Source organism: Leopardus geoffroyi, chromosome A1, assembly GCF_018350155.1.
Source record: "Leopardus geoffroyi isolate Oge1 chromosome A1, O.geoffroyi_Oge1_pat1.0, whole genome shotgun sequence".
NCBI classification, from domain to species: Eukaryota; Metazoa; Chordata; class Mammalia; order Carnivora; family Felidae; genus Leopardus; species Leopardus geoffroyi.
The window spans coordinates 39,485,658-39,501,495 of NC_059326.1; the positions used below are offsets into that span (position 1 = coordinate 39,485,658).

The 15,838-nt window shown below is 34.3% G+C and overlaps 1 long non-coding RNA gene across 1 annotated transcript in view; it reads right to left on the reverse strand.

Annotated features, from left to right (window-relative positions):
* Nucleotides 1-774: 774 nt before the first annotated feature.
* LOC123598385 overlaps nt 775-15,838 on the reverse strand; it is a 70,555-nt gene continuing 55,491 nt past the window's right edge. Inside the window, exon 2 of the long non-coding RNA XR_006712576.1 lies at nt 775-923. This is a non-coding gene — a long non-coding RNA (uncharacterized LOC123598385). The remainder of the gene's footprint in view (nt 924-15,838) is intronic.

The following is a 15,838-nucleotide window of genomic DNA, read 5'->3' on the forward strand; positions in this document are numbered from 1 at the left end:
AAATCTGAGTTGCAAAGGATGACAGCCTTACCTTTTAGAATAGATATTATTTCTTATTTTTGGTAGAAATTCTTTAAACCATTTTTCTCTGTGAGTCCTTGCTCTGGATGGCAAGGGGAGCAGTTCTTCCTTTTGCATTATCCTCTTTTGTAACATCTAAAGCTGTAGCAAGAAAGGGTACCTTCCAAACCAAGAAACAGACTCAATTACAGAGAACAATGTGATGGTTACCAGAGGGGAGGAAGTGTGGGGGTGGGTTAAATGGATGAAGGGGATTAAGGAGTGTACTTGTTGTGATGAGCACCTGGTGTTCTATGGAAGTGTTGAATCACTGATTTGTACACTTGAAACTAGTATAACACTATATGTGAACTAACTGGAACTTAAATAAAAACTTTAAAAATAAAAAATAGAACACTTATATTTTAATGAAGTAAATAAAGTGTGCCTTCATGAGGTGCTGCAAACTTTTTCAGCTTCTGGCCTTAGCAAGTTCCATGCCTGAGAATGGTTTTAATGCTCAAAAGTCAAAGGTTTATCTTTGACTAGGATAAACAAGAGACATAACTAGCATTCCACTTTCCAACCTCTTTGCTTAGATCTGTAGTTTAGTGAGTGCGTGTTGAACCTCGAATGTTATATCAGAAACTTTGTTTCATTTCATGTCAAAAACTAAGCCAATGATATAGCTAAACTTTAAGGAACACATTTCATTATTATTCATTATAATTGAGGTAATTCTAGATGTTGTAAAATATAGATTCTAAATCCTCAGCAATTTAACACGGTCAATCTTTATTTTGTTTTTATGTCACAGTCTACCAAGAATCCTCTTGGTTGAGGGGTCTTCGCTTGGCTATTTTTGGAAAATGATCTTCCATATTGTGGCTCAGTCCTCTTCTTGGTCTTCAGAGTCCTCTCCCCTAAGTAACAGGTAAAAAAAAAAAAAAAAAAAACAAAACAAAAAAACACACCTCTCAGGACAGCACACGTGCTTGTTAATTCAGAAGACTCATAAATATCATGTATGCTTAAATTTCATTTGCTACAAATAATCATCTAGATATAATAGGTGTTTGGGAATATAATCACAAATTAGCACCATCTTTCAATCACCAATCTTATTAATGAGTGGAGTCTGAGTCTGATCAGTTAGTTGCTTTTAACATTGAATAAAGACATGAAAATTTAAAATACGGGATGCCTGTTTCTCTCAGCTGGTAGAGCATACAACTCTCGATCTCAGGTCATGAATTCTAGCCCCACATTGGGCATAGATCTTACTTAAAATAAAATTTTAAAATATTAATAAGGATTACATAAGTATGTCAAAATATGAGACATACTACGAAGCAAAACAGAGTTGGTTAAATGGATAATAAGTGATAATGGGAAAGGGGGCTGTTATTTTATCTCAGAGGGTAAGGGATCCACTGAGGTACTTTGGGAAATGCCTTCCAGACAGATATAACAGCACAAAGACCTTTAGGCAAGTCAGGCTTAGAATTTTGGAGGAGAAATTTAAAAAAAGGATAGTGTAGTAAAAATAGTGAGGTGAGTATGGAAAGGGGTTGATCAGATATGTAGCTAGGTCTGGATCGTGTAGCACCTTGTAGACCAGGTAAAAACATTTTATAATTTGCTCTGAGTGAAGTGGAAAGTTGTAAGATGATTTTAAGCAGAAAAGTAATATGATCTTACAAAAAAGTTGGAAAAATGATATTCTAAGAATATACATGATATTCCAAGAACCATATATATATGGTATATATATGTATATCCTTCACTCAGTTCCCCTAATTTTACATTTTAAATAATTATAGGACACTTATCAAACTAAGAAATTAACATTGTTACAGCATTATTAACTATTCACAGATATTGTTCAGATTTTACCAATTGCTCCAATAATGTACTTTTTCTGATCTAGAGTTTAACTCAGGACTTCACATTGCTCATAGCTGTCACATTTCCTTAGTCCCCTTCAGTGTGGGACAGTTCCTCAGTTTTGTTTGTCTTTCACAGCCTTGACACATTTGAAAAGTACTGGCTGATTATTTCATAGACCATCCCCTGATATGGATCTATATGACGTGTCCTTAGACTAGAATGAATTGTGTAATTTTGGCAATAATGTAAAGAAATGATGCTTTGCTCTTCTCACAGTATCATATCAGGAAGTACCTAATGTTCATACTACCTATCACTTTTTACTGGTAATAATTAAGTTTTGTTCAGATGGTACCTCTCAAGATTCTCTGCTATAAATTACTGTATTCCATTAGTAATTAATCACTATCTTGTGGGGAGATATTTTGAGGCCATGAAAGTATTCTGTTCATCTTTATACATTTTACCCACCTAATTTAACATCCATCAATTATTCTTGCCTTCCAACATTTATAACTGGTATTTGCCAAATTGTGATTGTCTATGTCCATCATTCTTTCCACATTCATTAATTTGAATTCTACTCTAAGGAAGAATGCTTCTTTCTTATTCATTAATTCATTTGCTTCATTATTGGTATCAGTATTTAGTCATGGATATTTACTTTATTTTATGCATTATAATCCTATAGCAGTGTTGTGTATTTTTTTGTTCAAAAAAACTCTTATTTGGTCATTGATAGATCCTTCCTAGTGATTCCTGTAAATTTTGATATGCTTCTATCATTTATAAAGAAATTTCTTATTTTCTGGTATGCCAAGATGTTCCAGGCTTATCTGGGACTTTCCCAGCCACAGTCCTGGAATTTTGTTCATTTTATTGGGAAATGGTATTTACAAACCAATATTTAAATGCTAGATGTTCTCATTAATTGCAGGATGCCATTTTTTGTAAGGCCCCTTAATGGACAGAGGTAGAAAATAGATGTACAAGTACACACACACACACACACACACACAGACATGCACAAAACTGCCTCCATTTCTGTATATATTTAAGAAAAGAAAGACTAGTATAACTGATGTGTTGCCTGTGGACACAAGAGTGAAGTGAAATGAGGTTAAAATAAACAAGGAGCTAGGTAATGTGTGGTCTGATACACCATGACAATTCTAGATTTTACTGTAACAGTAATGGGAAGCCATTGAAGGGGGTAAAGCAAGTGCAACATGGGATTCATGATAACAAAAGATGATCTGCCTGTGAAAAGAGGATTGGAGTTTGGATGTACTGGGATATGAGATTTAAAATAAGTAAAGGGCAAAAAAGAATAAGTGATATTAAAAAATAGTAGGAATAGGATGTAGAGGAACTGAGGCACCATTATCTCTCTCTAAAAATTTGCATTAATATTATGGTCAGAATTCATAAGCTTTTCTTCTCATGGCAAGAAGGGAAGTAAAAGCAACTTTAGCATAGAGAAGAGATAATGCAGAAATAAATGCCTACAGAGGTTTTTATCATTTTGAGTAAAAGGTTCATGACTGAACTTGTGTTGGTAAAATAGTTCCAATGTCTCATCCTATAGCAATGTAAAATGATTATGTGGAGTAAAGCCTAGCTCAGGAAAGATAGAAGTCTTTTCATCCAATCTCTCTCTCACACACACATATACACACATGCACTCAAGCACACACACATGCGCTCATGCAGCCTGAGACACAGCCTATGAATAATGATTTTTGTTGTCTCAGCTGAGTCCTCTGTCCGAGTCTTAGGAAATGAAAAAGATAGAAAGGCAACAATGCACAGACCTCAAAATACTGCTTGAGGTCTAATGGATAGTCTCAAAGAAGTAGACGTGGAAAAAGTAAAATACATCCATATTTGGCAAATGGAATGAATTTGCTAAATATATGGGAGACATAAATAACCCACATAGTTATTTTGCAAAAATGCAAAAACACAGGAAAGAATTTCAAAAGAAAAGTTCAAATGAAAAAGAAAGAATTCATTCACGGAAAATATCCTCCAGGAAATATCATTTTTTCAAAACAAACACATAGTTTCCTAGTTGCAAAGGGAAGAGGGGAAGCGAGGTTGTTAAAGAAAAGAGAAAAAAAATCAGATGAACAATTATAAATGGCATAATGAGACATAGTGCAACATTGATAAGCTTGATAAATGTAAGGAGAAAATATATATTTAAAGATGTAGGGCACTTGGGTGGCTCAGTTGATTAAGCATCCGACTTCGGCTCAGGTCATGATCTCATGGTTTGTGAGTTCAAGCCCTGCATCAGGCTCTGTGTTGACAGGTCAGAGCCTGGAGCCTGTTTCATATTCTGTGTCTTCCTCTCTCTGTCCCTTCCCCACCCTCACTCTGTCTCTCTCTCTTTCAAAAATAAATAAACATTAAAAAAATCAAAGATGTAATGTTATAACAAGAAGACATACATACATACACACTTCATACCTAATTTGTACTTGTTTTATATTTTGTTTTTATTATTTTATTTTTTATTATTTTTTAATGTTTATTCATTTTTGAGAGACAGACAGAGCATGAGCAGGGGAGGAGCAGAGAGAGAGAGAGAGAGAAAGAGAGAGACGCACAGAATCCGATGCAGGACTAGAACCCACGAACCGTGAGATCATTAGCTAAGCCGAAGTCAGACACTTAACTGAGCCACCCAGGTGCCCCTGTTTTATATTTGGTTTTTAAATCCAAATTTTGAATATGAAATAATATAAACTTAGGTAAGGTTGTGGATTCATAGGATCATTCATGTTTCATTTGCGTCGGAAAACAAGCAGGAGAAATTCTTACACAGGCCATGCATAGGTGTGGTTATGTTTGTATAGGGTATAGTAGCGGGCCTTTGGAGTCAGGCTAGAGTCTATCAGTGTAGTATTGAATGACTATAATGTGGTAGTGTTGGCAAATTGTGGAACACGATGTCACAAAAAATCAATGAAATTTGTTTATATACAACAACTTCAATAGGACTGTGAAATTATTAGATGAAAGTTAAAAAATACATATATGGTACTAATTATGAACATACATAAAACAATAAATGTATGTATCTGTTTTTAAGAATATATACTGATATGTTCACACTTTATTTCAGAGTGAGTGCTAAGTATGTGAAGGAGCAGATAATGGGAAGTAGGAAAGAGAGATAAAAATACTACAGTATTAAAATAATTTAGTTATGCTTTGGTTGGATCAATATGGCAATTACACAATGACCTCATGAGTTGATTAACTTGATACTGTATACCTGACACTCACAAGAAATAAAGAAAAAAGATAAACGTATATATGATGGACATTATCCTCTTACCTGCGATGGAATGACTTCTGTAGCTATTTAAATGCATATTTACATTTTGGATTTTCATCAAACACTGTAGAAGCCACCAGCCCTGCCTCTGCCCCCATCTCTGTCTCAGTCTCTGTCTCTCTCTCTGTCTCTGTCTCTATCTCTCTTAAACCAATAACTACACACAAGTATTTTTGGCATTTTTTCCCACATAACACAATATATATTCATAACCAATGATTAGTTACTGCTGTAACTATAAACTTTGCATCTTAGTTTGATTTTATCTTTGCAAGGGGTATGTCATTTGTGAGATCAGTTGAAATGAAGTCACGGAATATTTTGTTAAATACATTGACAATTAATTTTGTGACTTACAGCAGACTGTTTTTTTAAATCACTATTAAATTTTCTAGAAATCATTTCTCTCTCTCAATTATTTTGAACTTCAATATTCCCTGTTTTTTTGTCTTTTCTTTTGGTAAATATTTAATTATAAAATTAAATGTGTTTCTATCAAGAGAACAATCATAAGGAGAATCCTCAGTAGGTGCCAACCAGGCACATTTCCATCCTGGGACTTTGCACTTGCCGTTCTGTCTGCTTAGCACTATTTTCACAGCTATCCACCTGACTCACTCATCTTTTCTTCAAATCCTTGCTTAAATGGTATGTACTCAGAAGGACCTTCCCTATCCACCTCATTAAAAACTAGCCATTAATTAAATCATATTTGCTTATTTGTTTATTCGTCTTTTTGCCATGTTATGCTGCAAGTAAACTGCATGAAGGCAAATATTTTTCTCAGTCTCCAAAATCTGCAAATGTACCTTATAGGAGATAATATGAAACACTTGCTGAATGAATGAATGAATGAATGAAAGCTCTATTGTAAAGTTAAAAAAAAGAGGAAGAACATCTTGCTTAGAAATAAATACACATGTGATAAAAAAAGTTTTTGGCATACTTAGTCCATTGTGAGAATTTGCTTATTATTTACTGCCCTTAGTGTCTTAGTTTCTATAACATTAAACAATAGGAGTATAATTTTACAACCACTTTTGTTGGAATGCATCAACACCAGATGCAATAACTAACTACTTTACGGAATCATCTTTTGAGAGAAATATTTTTCTTGAGATATTGACAGACCTGACCTTTGACAGTCAGCAACATACTGCTTCAAATAAATGATGATTATGTTTGACTTATTATCGTGTTTTAGAATCTCTGTTATACTGTTTCACTACAGATTTTCTACATCTTAGGGAAAACGAAGAGGTTTAAGCTGTGGAAATTATGATTAACATAATACCCTTCAAATCTTGGGTCACCTGCCCAGGCTTCCTTAAAGTTTAGCTGCACTAATTAACTTCAACTTATTTTACATACAAACCCACAACCCCTTCACATGGAGGAAATAAAAATATTAATCTGTTAAAGGCCAAGAAATGACATTATAGAAATGCTTTGGAAGTAATAAAAATAACTTGCCACATAATTCTGAGGAAGTTATAGCCTCTGAAAATGTGTTATCTACTGTCCAGTCCTACATGGTCTGATAACGCATACAAAGCCGAAGATTCATATGCCGCCTGCCATCCCTAATGTGCCGAAGGAGCCTCTCAACTATTGAAGTAAATGGTGAAATTTAAGTAGTCTCAGTGACTGTTTAAAATATTTATCACTTACCCTGGATTCTTACAGCCTAATATATAGGACATTTTTACAATGATTTGTGTAAACTTTAAAATATGTGTCACCTGGATTTTTAAAATGTGACTAATGACAAAATAGTGTGTTATAATTGCAAAGGCATCAAACATAAAGAAAATAATGCTAATTTACTAACATTATATACTCATAAAGCCATGAAATTGGCATTTTAAATGGCAGCGCTGGCATTTTTGCAAATACTCAGCGCCAATAATGGTTTTGATAAAAAGGTTAGGAGCAGAGAATGTTATTCTGTCAATTATATTGGAAAAACTAGTAGTTACAAACATTCACATCAATAATAGACTGGAATTCATTATATACTGTGAAAGGTTCTTATAACTTTTATGACATATCAATTTAAAAATTATGATGGTTGTGTCTCAATAATTGAAAATTAAGGATTGAATCTTTCTCATTTATTCCTCCTCCCTCAAAAAAATTCCTGACGTACTAACCTCACACACTTTAAAAAATAATCACAAGTTTCCTGAAGATTTTATTTATTTTTAAAGAAACATTAAGGAAATGTTTTAAAAATTGTCTTTGAAAAGAAGCAAACATGGTTTTTCAAAGTGCTCATTTCCTTCTTATGACTGAAGTTTCTACTCAGAAATGTTCTTGATTTTCCAAGTAACATTCATCGATGTAATTTTTTTCTTGAAAAAATATTAAACCATTCATTGACTTAAGTTTTTGTTGAAACATATTCATGCATAAATCAAACTTATGGAATATCCATTCTCAAAGTGACACAAAAAAAATAAGCAAAGTTGTCAGAAGTCATTCTTCTCATCTTTCCTTTCTTCTTAGTAAGTGGATTCCAATGTCTTCACTCCAAGGAACAGGCTTTGAGCATATTCAATTCAAATTCGTACTTGCGGTTTTAAAATGGCCACTTAGTCTAGTAGTAACTATTAATCAAGGCCATGATGTTTATATGCCAGTGATGTCAAAGTAGACTCCCTAATATTACTGAAGCCATGTTCAGACAGCAGCTGGGAGACAAGCAGTAATTGAACATATTTAAATATCCACCCCATGTACTGAACAGATTTCAATGTCTGCTGTGTTTAAGGTCCACTGGGTTGTGAAATGGCTGCTTCGTTCACACAGATGTTAATATCTCCAGGCTTTTCTCTAGCTTTGTAGCTTCTCATTTACATATCTGCAGTAAGTTTGGTGTTCATGAAGTGAGATACAGCTCCTTGTCACTACTCTTTGTTATAATAAAGCATGTTTGATACAAAATACTAGCGACTGGAATTACAGCTCATTAAGTCTTAAGAAGAAAAATAATAAGGAACATAGCAATAGGTATTCAGTCACCAGTGCTTCATTAGTTCTTTTACTGTTTAAATACCTGAAGCTGATGAATATAAATTACTCGTGAAAATGCAGTTTAAACAGTTTTATACTCTTACCTATTTTTTACTCTGTGTAAACAGTGTATAAGATGATAATTCTTCTACAGTTGCATCCTTATTTTTTATATGTGCAGCATATTTTTCATATAGATATATGTATGTGGAGCCATTCCCCAAGCTATTTAAAAATCATTTCAAGTAAGATCAGGGGTTAAAAAGCCATATTAGCTATTTTTATTTCACATTCAGGGACAATGTTGCCTCTTCTGAAGAAACTGAATATACTAACACATGAACTGTATTACCTACCACACAGCTGGCATACTTCAATTAAATCTATTGTCTTTATGTACACAGTCCGTTATTTTGCTACAGTGCCTCTACTCCAGTAAACCTAAACGTACCTTGACAGTGAGCTGCTCAATCTTGGCATTCATCAGGACACACTCGAATGTTTCCTCATCTCAAATACTAATAATACTGCTACTTTTGATTTTGGCTTTGCAGAAATATGTGTTTAGAGTACGCTACGGTCTGCTTTGTAATCCATTTGGTCGGTTTCCTTAGGAGCAGTTTGCCAACCTTTTTTATATGCCTACTTAAAAACAATACTTGTAAACAAGACTTACATGTTTCTGATTTTGATATTTTGTGTATCATATAAATTATACCACCACATATGTATTAGTTCTCAATGAGAATGATCGTTTATTAGATTTTGAAGAGATCACAGAGAAAACATTTCTCCTTACATTGAAAAGTTCATGAAAGAATATAAAATGATAATACCATAGACATATGCTTAAAGATATATCTAATTTAGTCATCTTTAACTCTGAATCTGTATGTGTATATATATTGAAAATATACATATATATGAGAACAAATATATTTCATTTTATTCATAAAATTATCAACTTGGAAAACACTTTTATGATATTTCATATTTAATTATTATATAACTATTTACCCTTTAAATTTGTTCAAGTTATATTTCAAATGCATGTTGTTAAAATACATGCATATAGGGGCGCCTGGGTGGCGCAGTCGGTTAAGCATCCGACTTCAGCCAGGTCACGATCTTGCGGTGCGTGAGTTCGAGCCCCGCGTCGGGCTCTGGGCTGATGGCTCAGAGCCTGGAGCCTGTTTCCGATTCTGTGTCTCCCTCTCTCTCTGCCCCTCCCCCGTTCATGCCCTGTCTCTCTCTGTCCCAAAAATGAATAAACATTGAAAAAAAATTAAAAAAAAAAATACATGCATATACTTAAAAGGCATATACTTAATGCATATAAATTAATTTAATTATATATTATTAATACAAATGTACACAATGTATATACTTAAAATATATGCATATACTTTTAAAAATGCATATTATATACTTAAAAGATAGACTTCAAATGCATATACTTAAAAAGACGTGGTTTCATACAAAATTTTCCAGTTACAGTGGTAGTAACAACCCAGTTTATATTTAGTATTGATGAAGTGTTTGTGATAGTTTTCCAGCATTGGCTTATATAAAGGACATCAGAAGAACATAATATATTTTTTCTTAACTATTCTGTAGACTATTACATAAGCTGACTTTCTAGTTTATAAGAAAATTAAGTTTTCTGTTAACTGTTGAACCACAAATATAAATATTGCACCATTTTTGCCCTGAGAATCCTCTCTGTTGGTTTATTAACGTACTTCATTACATAGGCAAAGCTAAATCTGAAATAGCATGGGCCAAAAAATAGACGGAGATCAAGCAACCAAGCAGAGGTAAGGGCAATGAAGGTGGGCCTCAGAGTATAAAATTACCAGTCAGATCCGAACTACGTGACCCAAGCCTTGTCATTGAATCTCATGTCTTGCAACATAGTTTCGGTAATTAGACTTCTAATTTCTTTGAGCTTAAGTCCTGTTTTACCCAATGATTACAATTTTATTATAGTAAAAGAATACAAATTAGAATGAGCCAAAGGAAGAGATGTGTAAGGTGCACTCTGGGAAGTATCCAAATGTGGAGCTTCCATTGTCTTCAAGGATGCTTTACTCTTCTAAGTATCGATGTATCGATGTGTGGCGATATGTGTGAAGCATTTCTAACATGAGAATCTCACTGAAACTTCAATTTGAGAGTTTTTATTGAGGTTTCATCAAGTGGATATTTATTCATTATCCACATGGTCAAACTCAATCTCTAATACCCCATCCTTCCCCAGAGATGTCCTGTGGCCTAAGACCCATCCTCTAGTCTTAAGGTTATTCTGTCTTGTGAGGCCAGCTGTTGCCCTACATCATCTCCCTAGCATAACTATTGAGGGGTCCATTGTGAGTCAGCTTGTTAGCATGAACTGTCTATCAGGTATGGTCAGAGAGACCTTCCATGAATAACACTCTCATCACTTGGGAAACTCAAAGCATTTAGTGCTTACCTCCCAGGAACTGGGGCAATTTAGTACAAAATGATCCAACCTAGAACTAAAATGAGAGTCTGATCTCCCACATAGGTAGACTCCTGCTATCCACTGCTTTGGTCAACCATGATGCTGCCCCCGTATTAATCTGTCTAACCAAATCATAGACTCACCTGTGCCCAACCTTGTATGAGAGCACTCCATTTACACCCATCACCTGATGAAAAGTCAAGCTCCCTTTTTGAAAATTTAAATGATAAACATAGATGATATATTATTCCTCCTATTTGGGCTAAAAACAAACACAAAAAATTTACTTTAAAATTCACATAAAATAACTTTTTTGATCATTTATTGCTATTTGTAATGCTGCAGCTTCCATTTTTGTTTTCTCATAGCCAAAATATTCTACAAATAACAGAATTTTAAAATTTGTTTTTAATTGAATTACCACATTTTAATAAACTCGCTCATTGGCTGATAGGCTTCCTTATGTTATGGCAAGAGCATCAAACATCCTTCCCCTTTTCAATAATTTGAGTGTTTTTTGTTTTAGTATGCATGTCACTGCTCTGGATTCAGCAGTAGGCCCAGATGTAAACATGTGCAACCACATTCCTTGCCTACACTGGCAGTGCAGTTAAGTTTGAAATACAATAAATGACTCATTACATGAACCCTGTCAAAAAGAGAATCAATGTCTGTCTACACGAGAGTAGATACACGGTAACTCCGAGATTTTCACAGATAATGACTAATGTCTGTTGTCATTGTGAATACAAATTCTAGTTACATTAGACTCAGTAATTATATTCACAGTAGTTTTTACTTATATTTAAAGTAAGTGTTGAAAGTTGCTTAGGTGCTGAATCACATTGATTATGCCATTAGTAAATAATGGATAGAATGTGAATACCTTTACAAACTATGCAGCTCTGTACACAAGGACCTTGAGCAATGACTCACCCTGAAATGTTTTATCCTTAACACTTTTTACTATAAAATGTATGCATTGATATAAATGTATGGAAATTCAAGAATTTTGAGATATGAAAGAAAAAAAGTCTTAAGTGTTTGTTTTTTTAATATTTATTTATTCAGAGAGAAGGAGACAGAGAGAAAAGAGAGGGCTGGGGAGGGGCAGAGAGAGGGAGAGAGAATTCTAAGCAGGCTCTGGGCTGTCAGCACAGAGACCAAGGTGGGGGGGGGGGGGCTCTGTTTCATGAACCATGGAATCATGACCTGAGCCAAAATCAAGTTGTATGCTTAACCAACTGAGCCACCCAGGCTCACGGTCTTAAGAAAAGTTTTAATTCAAGCTTGAGGAATTTGAAATCTGAAACATCTAGTGCCTACCTAGAGTTTCACTGACAGAGTAAGAGATGTAGCCTGAACAAACTTAAGTGAGAGGATAAACAGGTACAGTTTACATTACATTTGCCCAAAACAACAGAGTAGGCAGGGTGGCACCAGGTAGACAAAGTCTGCAAATACAGCCTCAATTGTTTGTTTAAAGGGATGAGATATATGGGATATATATGTATCCTTGGATAATGTTAATTATAATAATGGGGTGACAATTGTGAATCAGACAGTTCACTGAGAATGCTTGATTCATAATTGCTACCCCATAATTATATATAAAACTACTATGTCACTTAAGGTACATAGTCTACAAAGCAGAATAATAGGTTTGTTGTGGTTTGTTAAGTAATAGATACTGACTCTGTATAGTCCTTACTCAGTTTTGATGCCTTTATGTGTAGGCACTACCTTAAAATGCATTTCTGTTTGGGATTGTTTACTTGTTCCCCATAGGTTCCATTATAAAGACTAAGATCCTTACTATGTGGTAGACTGTTAGTCTATTCCAGTTTACTTTCCTGCAGTACTTCTCCCTGATTCTTCCCCATCCCATTAATGTCGGTGTTGACTTTGTGACCTGCTCAATAAAATATGAGAGAAAATGACATGTGTCATTGCAGAACAGAAGCTTTAAGAGCCAACATACCCTCTGCCAATTTCCTCCTTCCAGGACTACTACCAGCAGCACTCCAGATAAAGGCTGCTCCATCACCTACGACCCAAAGTTAAGGTGACAAGGGACCGAGCTGCAGCTGACCTGTAATAGCTCTGTAACATAAATGAAAATTTTATGTCTGCTGTGTTAAGCTGCAGAGATTCTGATATTGTTTTTTCCTGCAGCATAAATTTAACTGATTCTGAGAGACACATTTTGACTTCTGATTTTGGTCATGATCTGGTACTTTATTTTCCAGCCACTATGCTGTATCACCGCTAGTTCTTTCCACGATACCAATCAATATTTTGTAACTCAAGCCATTCTAAATATTACAGCCAATGAAATCTTTTTGAAAGAAGTTTGATTTCATAACTAATAAAATTAATTCAGAGGCTAGAGAATGTCTCATAGTCTACCCCTTACTGACTCAAATCTAACACCTGATCATTCTCCAGCGTCCCCCAGATTCCTCTGCTCCAACAGTAATGGCCCTCTTATGTCCTTGATCACTCCCTACATACTCCATTCTGACACAGGAACATTGTCTAACATCTGCCTGGCATGAATTCGCCCCTTCCATTTGGCATTCTTCTACTCTGCTTTCAGATCTCAACTGAGTCATTATTTCTCAGGGAAGCACCCAAATTTCCTAAGCAGAATAAGAAATCTTAATCACTTTTGAAGTCACAAAACTGAATAACAGAATTGATAGAATGATATGAGCTGTAGCTAGGTACTCAAATTGGAAATGAAGACTATCATTTATATTAGTCTCACTCTTTTAATGTGTATTTTTAAATTTATTGGATCACAATGGGATATCACATATTGTTTAGAATATTTGTACTTTCTGACTCCAATCCTTAAAAAAAAAGAAAAGGTATATGAGATATATTTTCCTTATCACAGGTAAGGACAGTGGGTTTTAGGGATGCTCAGTTACTTGCCAAATGTTATCAGCTTTCAGAGTTATTAGAATTCAGTTTTCTCTGTGTCAAAATTTTCTTTCCAGTATAACATACACTTGAAGAAGCCAAACAAAGCTTATTTTATGGATAATTCTATTGTTTTATTTTCCGCAATGAAAGCCAGAGGGAAATTACAAAATTTGTGGTTGTCCTGACACTTGCTGAATTACTTAGATCTTAAAAAGTGAATACTGCTCTTTAAATGTCTTAGTTTGAGTCTTTAGTCCCCCTGCTCTGAATCTTTTGTGATATTTTATGCCAATCAAATCCAAGTAGTAATTCAAGTGAGATGCATGCCATAGTTTAGAAGAGTTCATTAGACTTGATGGCCTCAGGTTTCTTAAGTAAACTGGCTTCTTACTAGACCCACTATGTTGCCTTGACTTGTGTTCTACTGAAGATATATCTCTGTCTCAAATTTCCACAATCTGCTGACACTGACTTGGCTAGGTAATTGTCTCTTTATAGGTCTTATTAATAATTCAAATGAAAAATTTTCTGTGTTAGTACTGAGAATGTACTTTTCTTCTAGTGGTCAGACATGAGTATAAGGTTACTGTGGATATGTGGAAAACACAAACAGGACCCCAATTAAATTACTGGACACTAAGGAAGAAAAGACCAGGAAAATATGTATTCTCTTATACCCAAGGCTGTAGGCTCCATGAAAGCAGGAATTGTGCCTGTTTTAAAATGTCAGTATTTTAAAAAAGGTAACTATATGAGGTAATGTATGTGTTAATTAGCTTGATTGGGGTAATTTATTTTACATACAAGTCATTTTGTATGCCTTAAATATTAATTTTCAATAATATGTACTTAAAATTTCTCTGTTTTTTAGAATGTTTTGGTACCATATATTATAAGCTGTTTTTATTACTTAGTAAAATGTTACTTAGTACAAAAATACTGGTTTTGGTCACTATTTCCCCCGGATTCCCAGTCTTCCTTTCAGTTCCCCCGAAATCCCAGTCTTCCTTTCAGTTCCTAAAGCATTGTTGTGATAAATTAAATATCAAAATTAAGGCATAGAACACTGAAATATACTTTTATTGTGATACCTAGGTATAGGACATTCTTGTGCATTTTGAAAATAAAGACATTCAAAAAATCTCCTAATCTCAAATATGTTGGGTAATTCTTAGGTATGATTCTTCCTACAAGGTAATATCAGGAGCAAAGTATCCCATGCATGCTTCATAGGTACTAGAAAAGCATATTTCTTTCAAATATCCACAATGAAACACATATATGAATGTCATAGCTTCTTTTTCTTTCTCCTCTATCTCCAGACACCTTCTCAATTAAAATATGAAGCAATTTTCAAACATAGATTTAAAATGATAGGAAGCATTCTAAATTATTTAATTTTAGATAATAAAGGCAAATATTAGCTTTGAATTACTTATTAAGAGGAAATGATTACTTTACCTTAGAGTTTTAAAGCAAAGTGAGAGCATTTACTGCTGCCTTGAATAGAAATGCACACATACACACACAAACTTCCTTTCAGTAATATTCTCTCATTCTCTCTCTACTTTCACCTGAAATCTTTATTGCTTGAGTCATTCCAAATTTTTCTACTACACAAATTCTGATTTTAGCCATTTTATACAGATGGCCTGGATTTCCATTGTGAGGGTGAACATTAGAGGAAGTCAAGTATATCAGAGGTCTGGTTGTACAGAGTTTGTGTGATAATAATGCACAAATGGTATGTGTATAATTCATTAAGACTATTGGATATTGCCGAGAATGTGTGTTATTTGGTATTTCTTAAGTTTATTTTCTAAACAAACATTCCCTGTATTTCTATGAGAGCATGATGAGGTAAACATGTTCTTTTGTCTAATGGCGACATTAATATCTGATTACATCTTAAGGCGGTGGTCCAAAAGTTATGAAAAGAAGCCATATTGAGAAATCTAGCTCATGCTAACATCCAAGTACTACACTATCTGTTTCTGGAGATGAAAGATCTAAATTTTTATTTATTGTTTTGTTTTTGCTGTATGGATCATAATAGCTCTTCTTTCCATTTGTAAATGAGACATTTCATGTCATTAGTTTGGTAGTAACATAGTGAACCCCTATGACAAGCTGAATTTGTCTATCATCATGTATTCCAGTGCATCCTT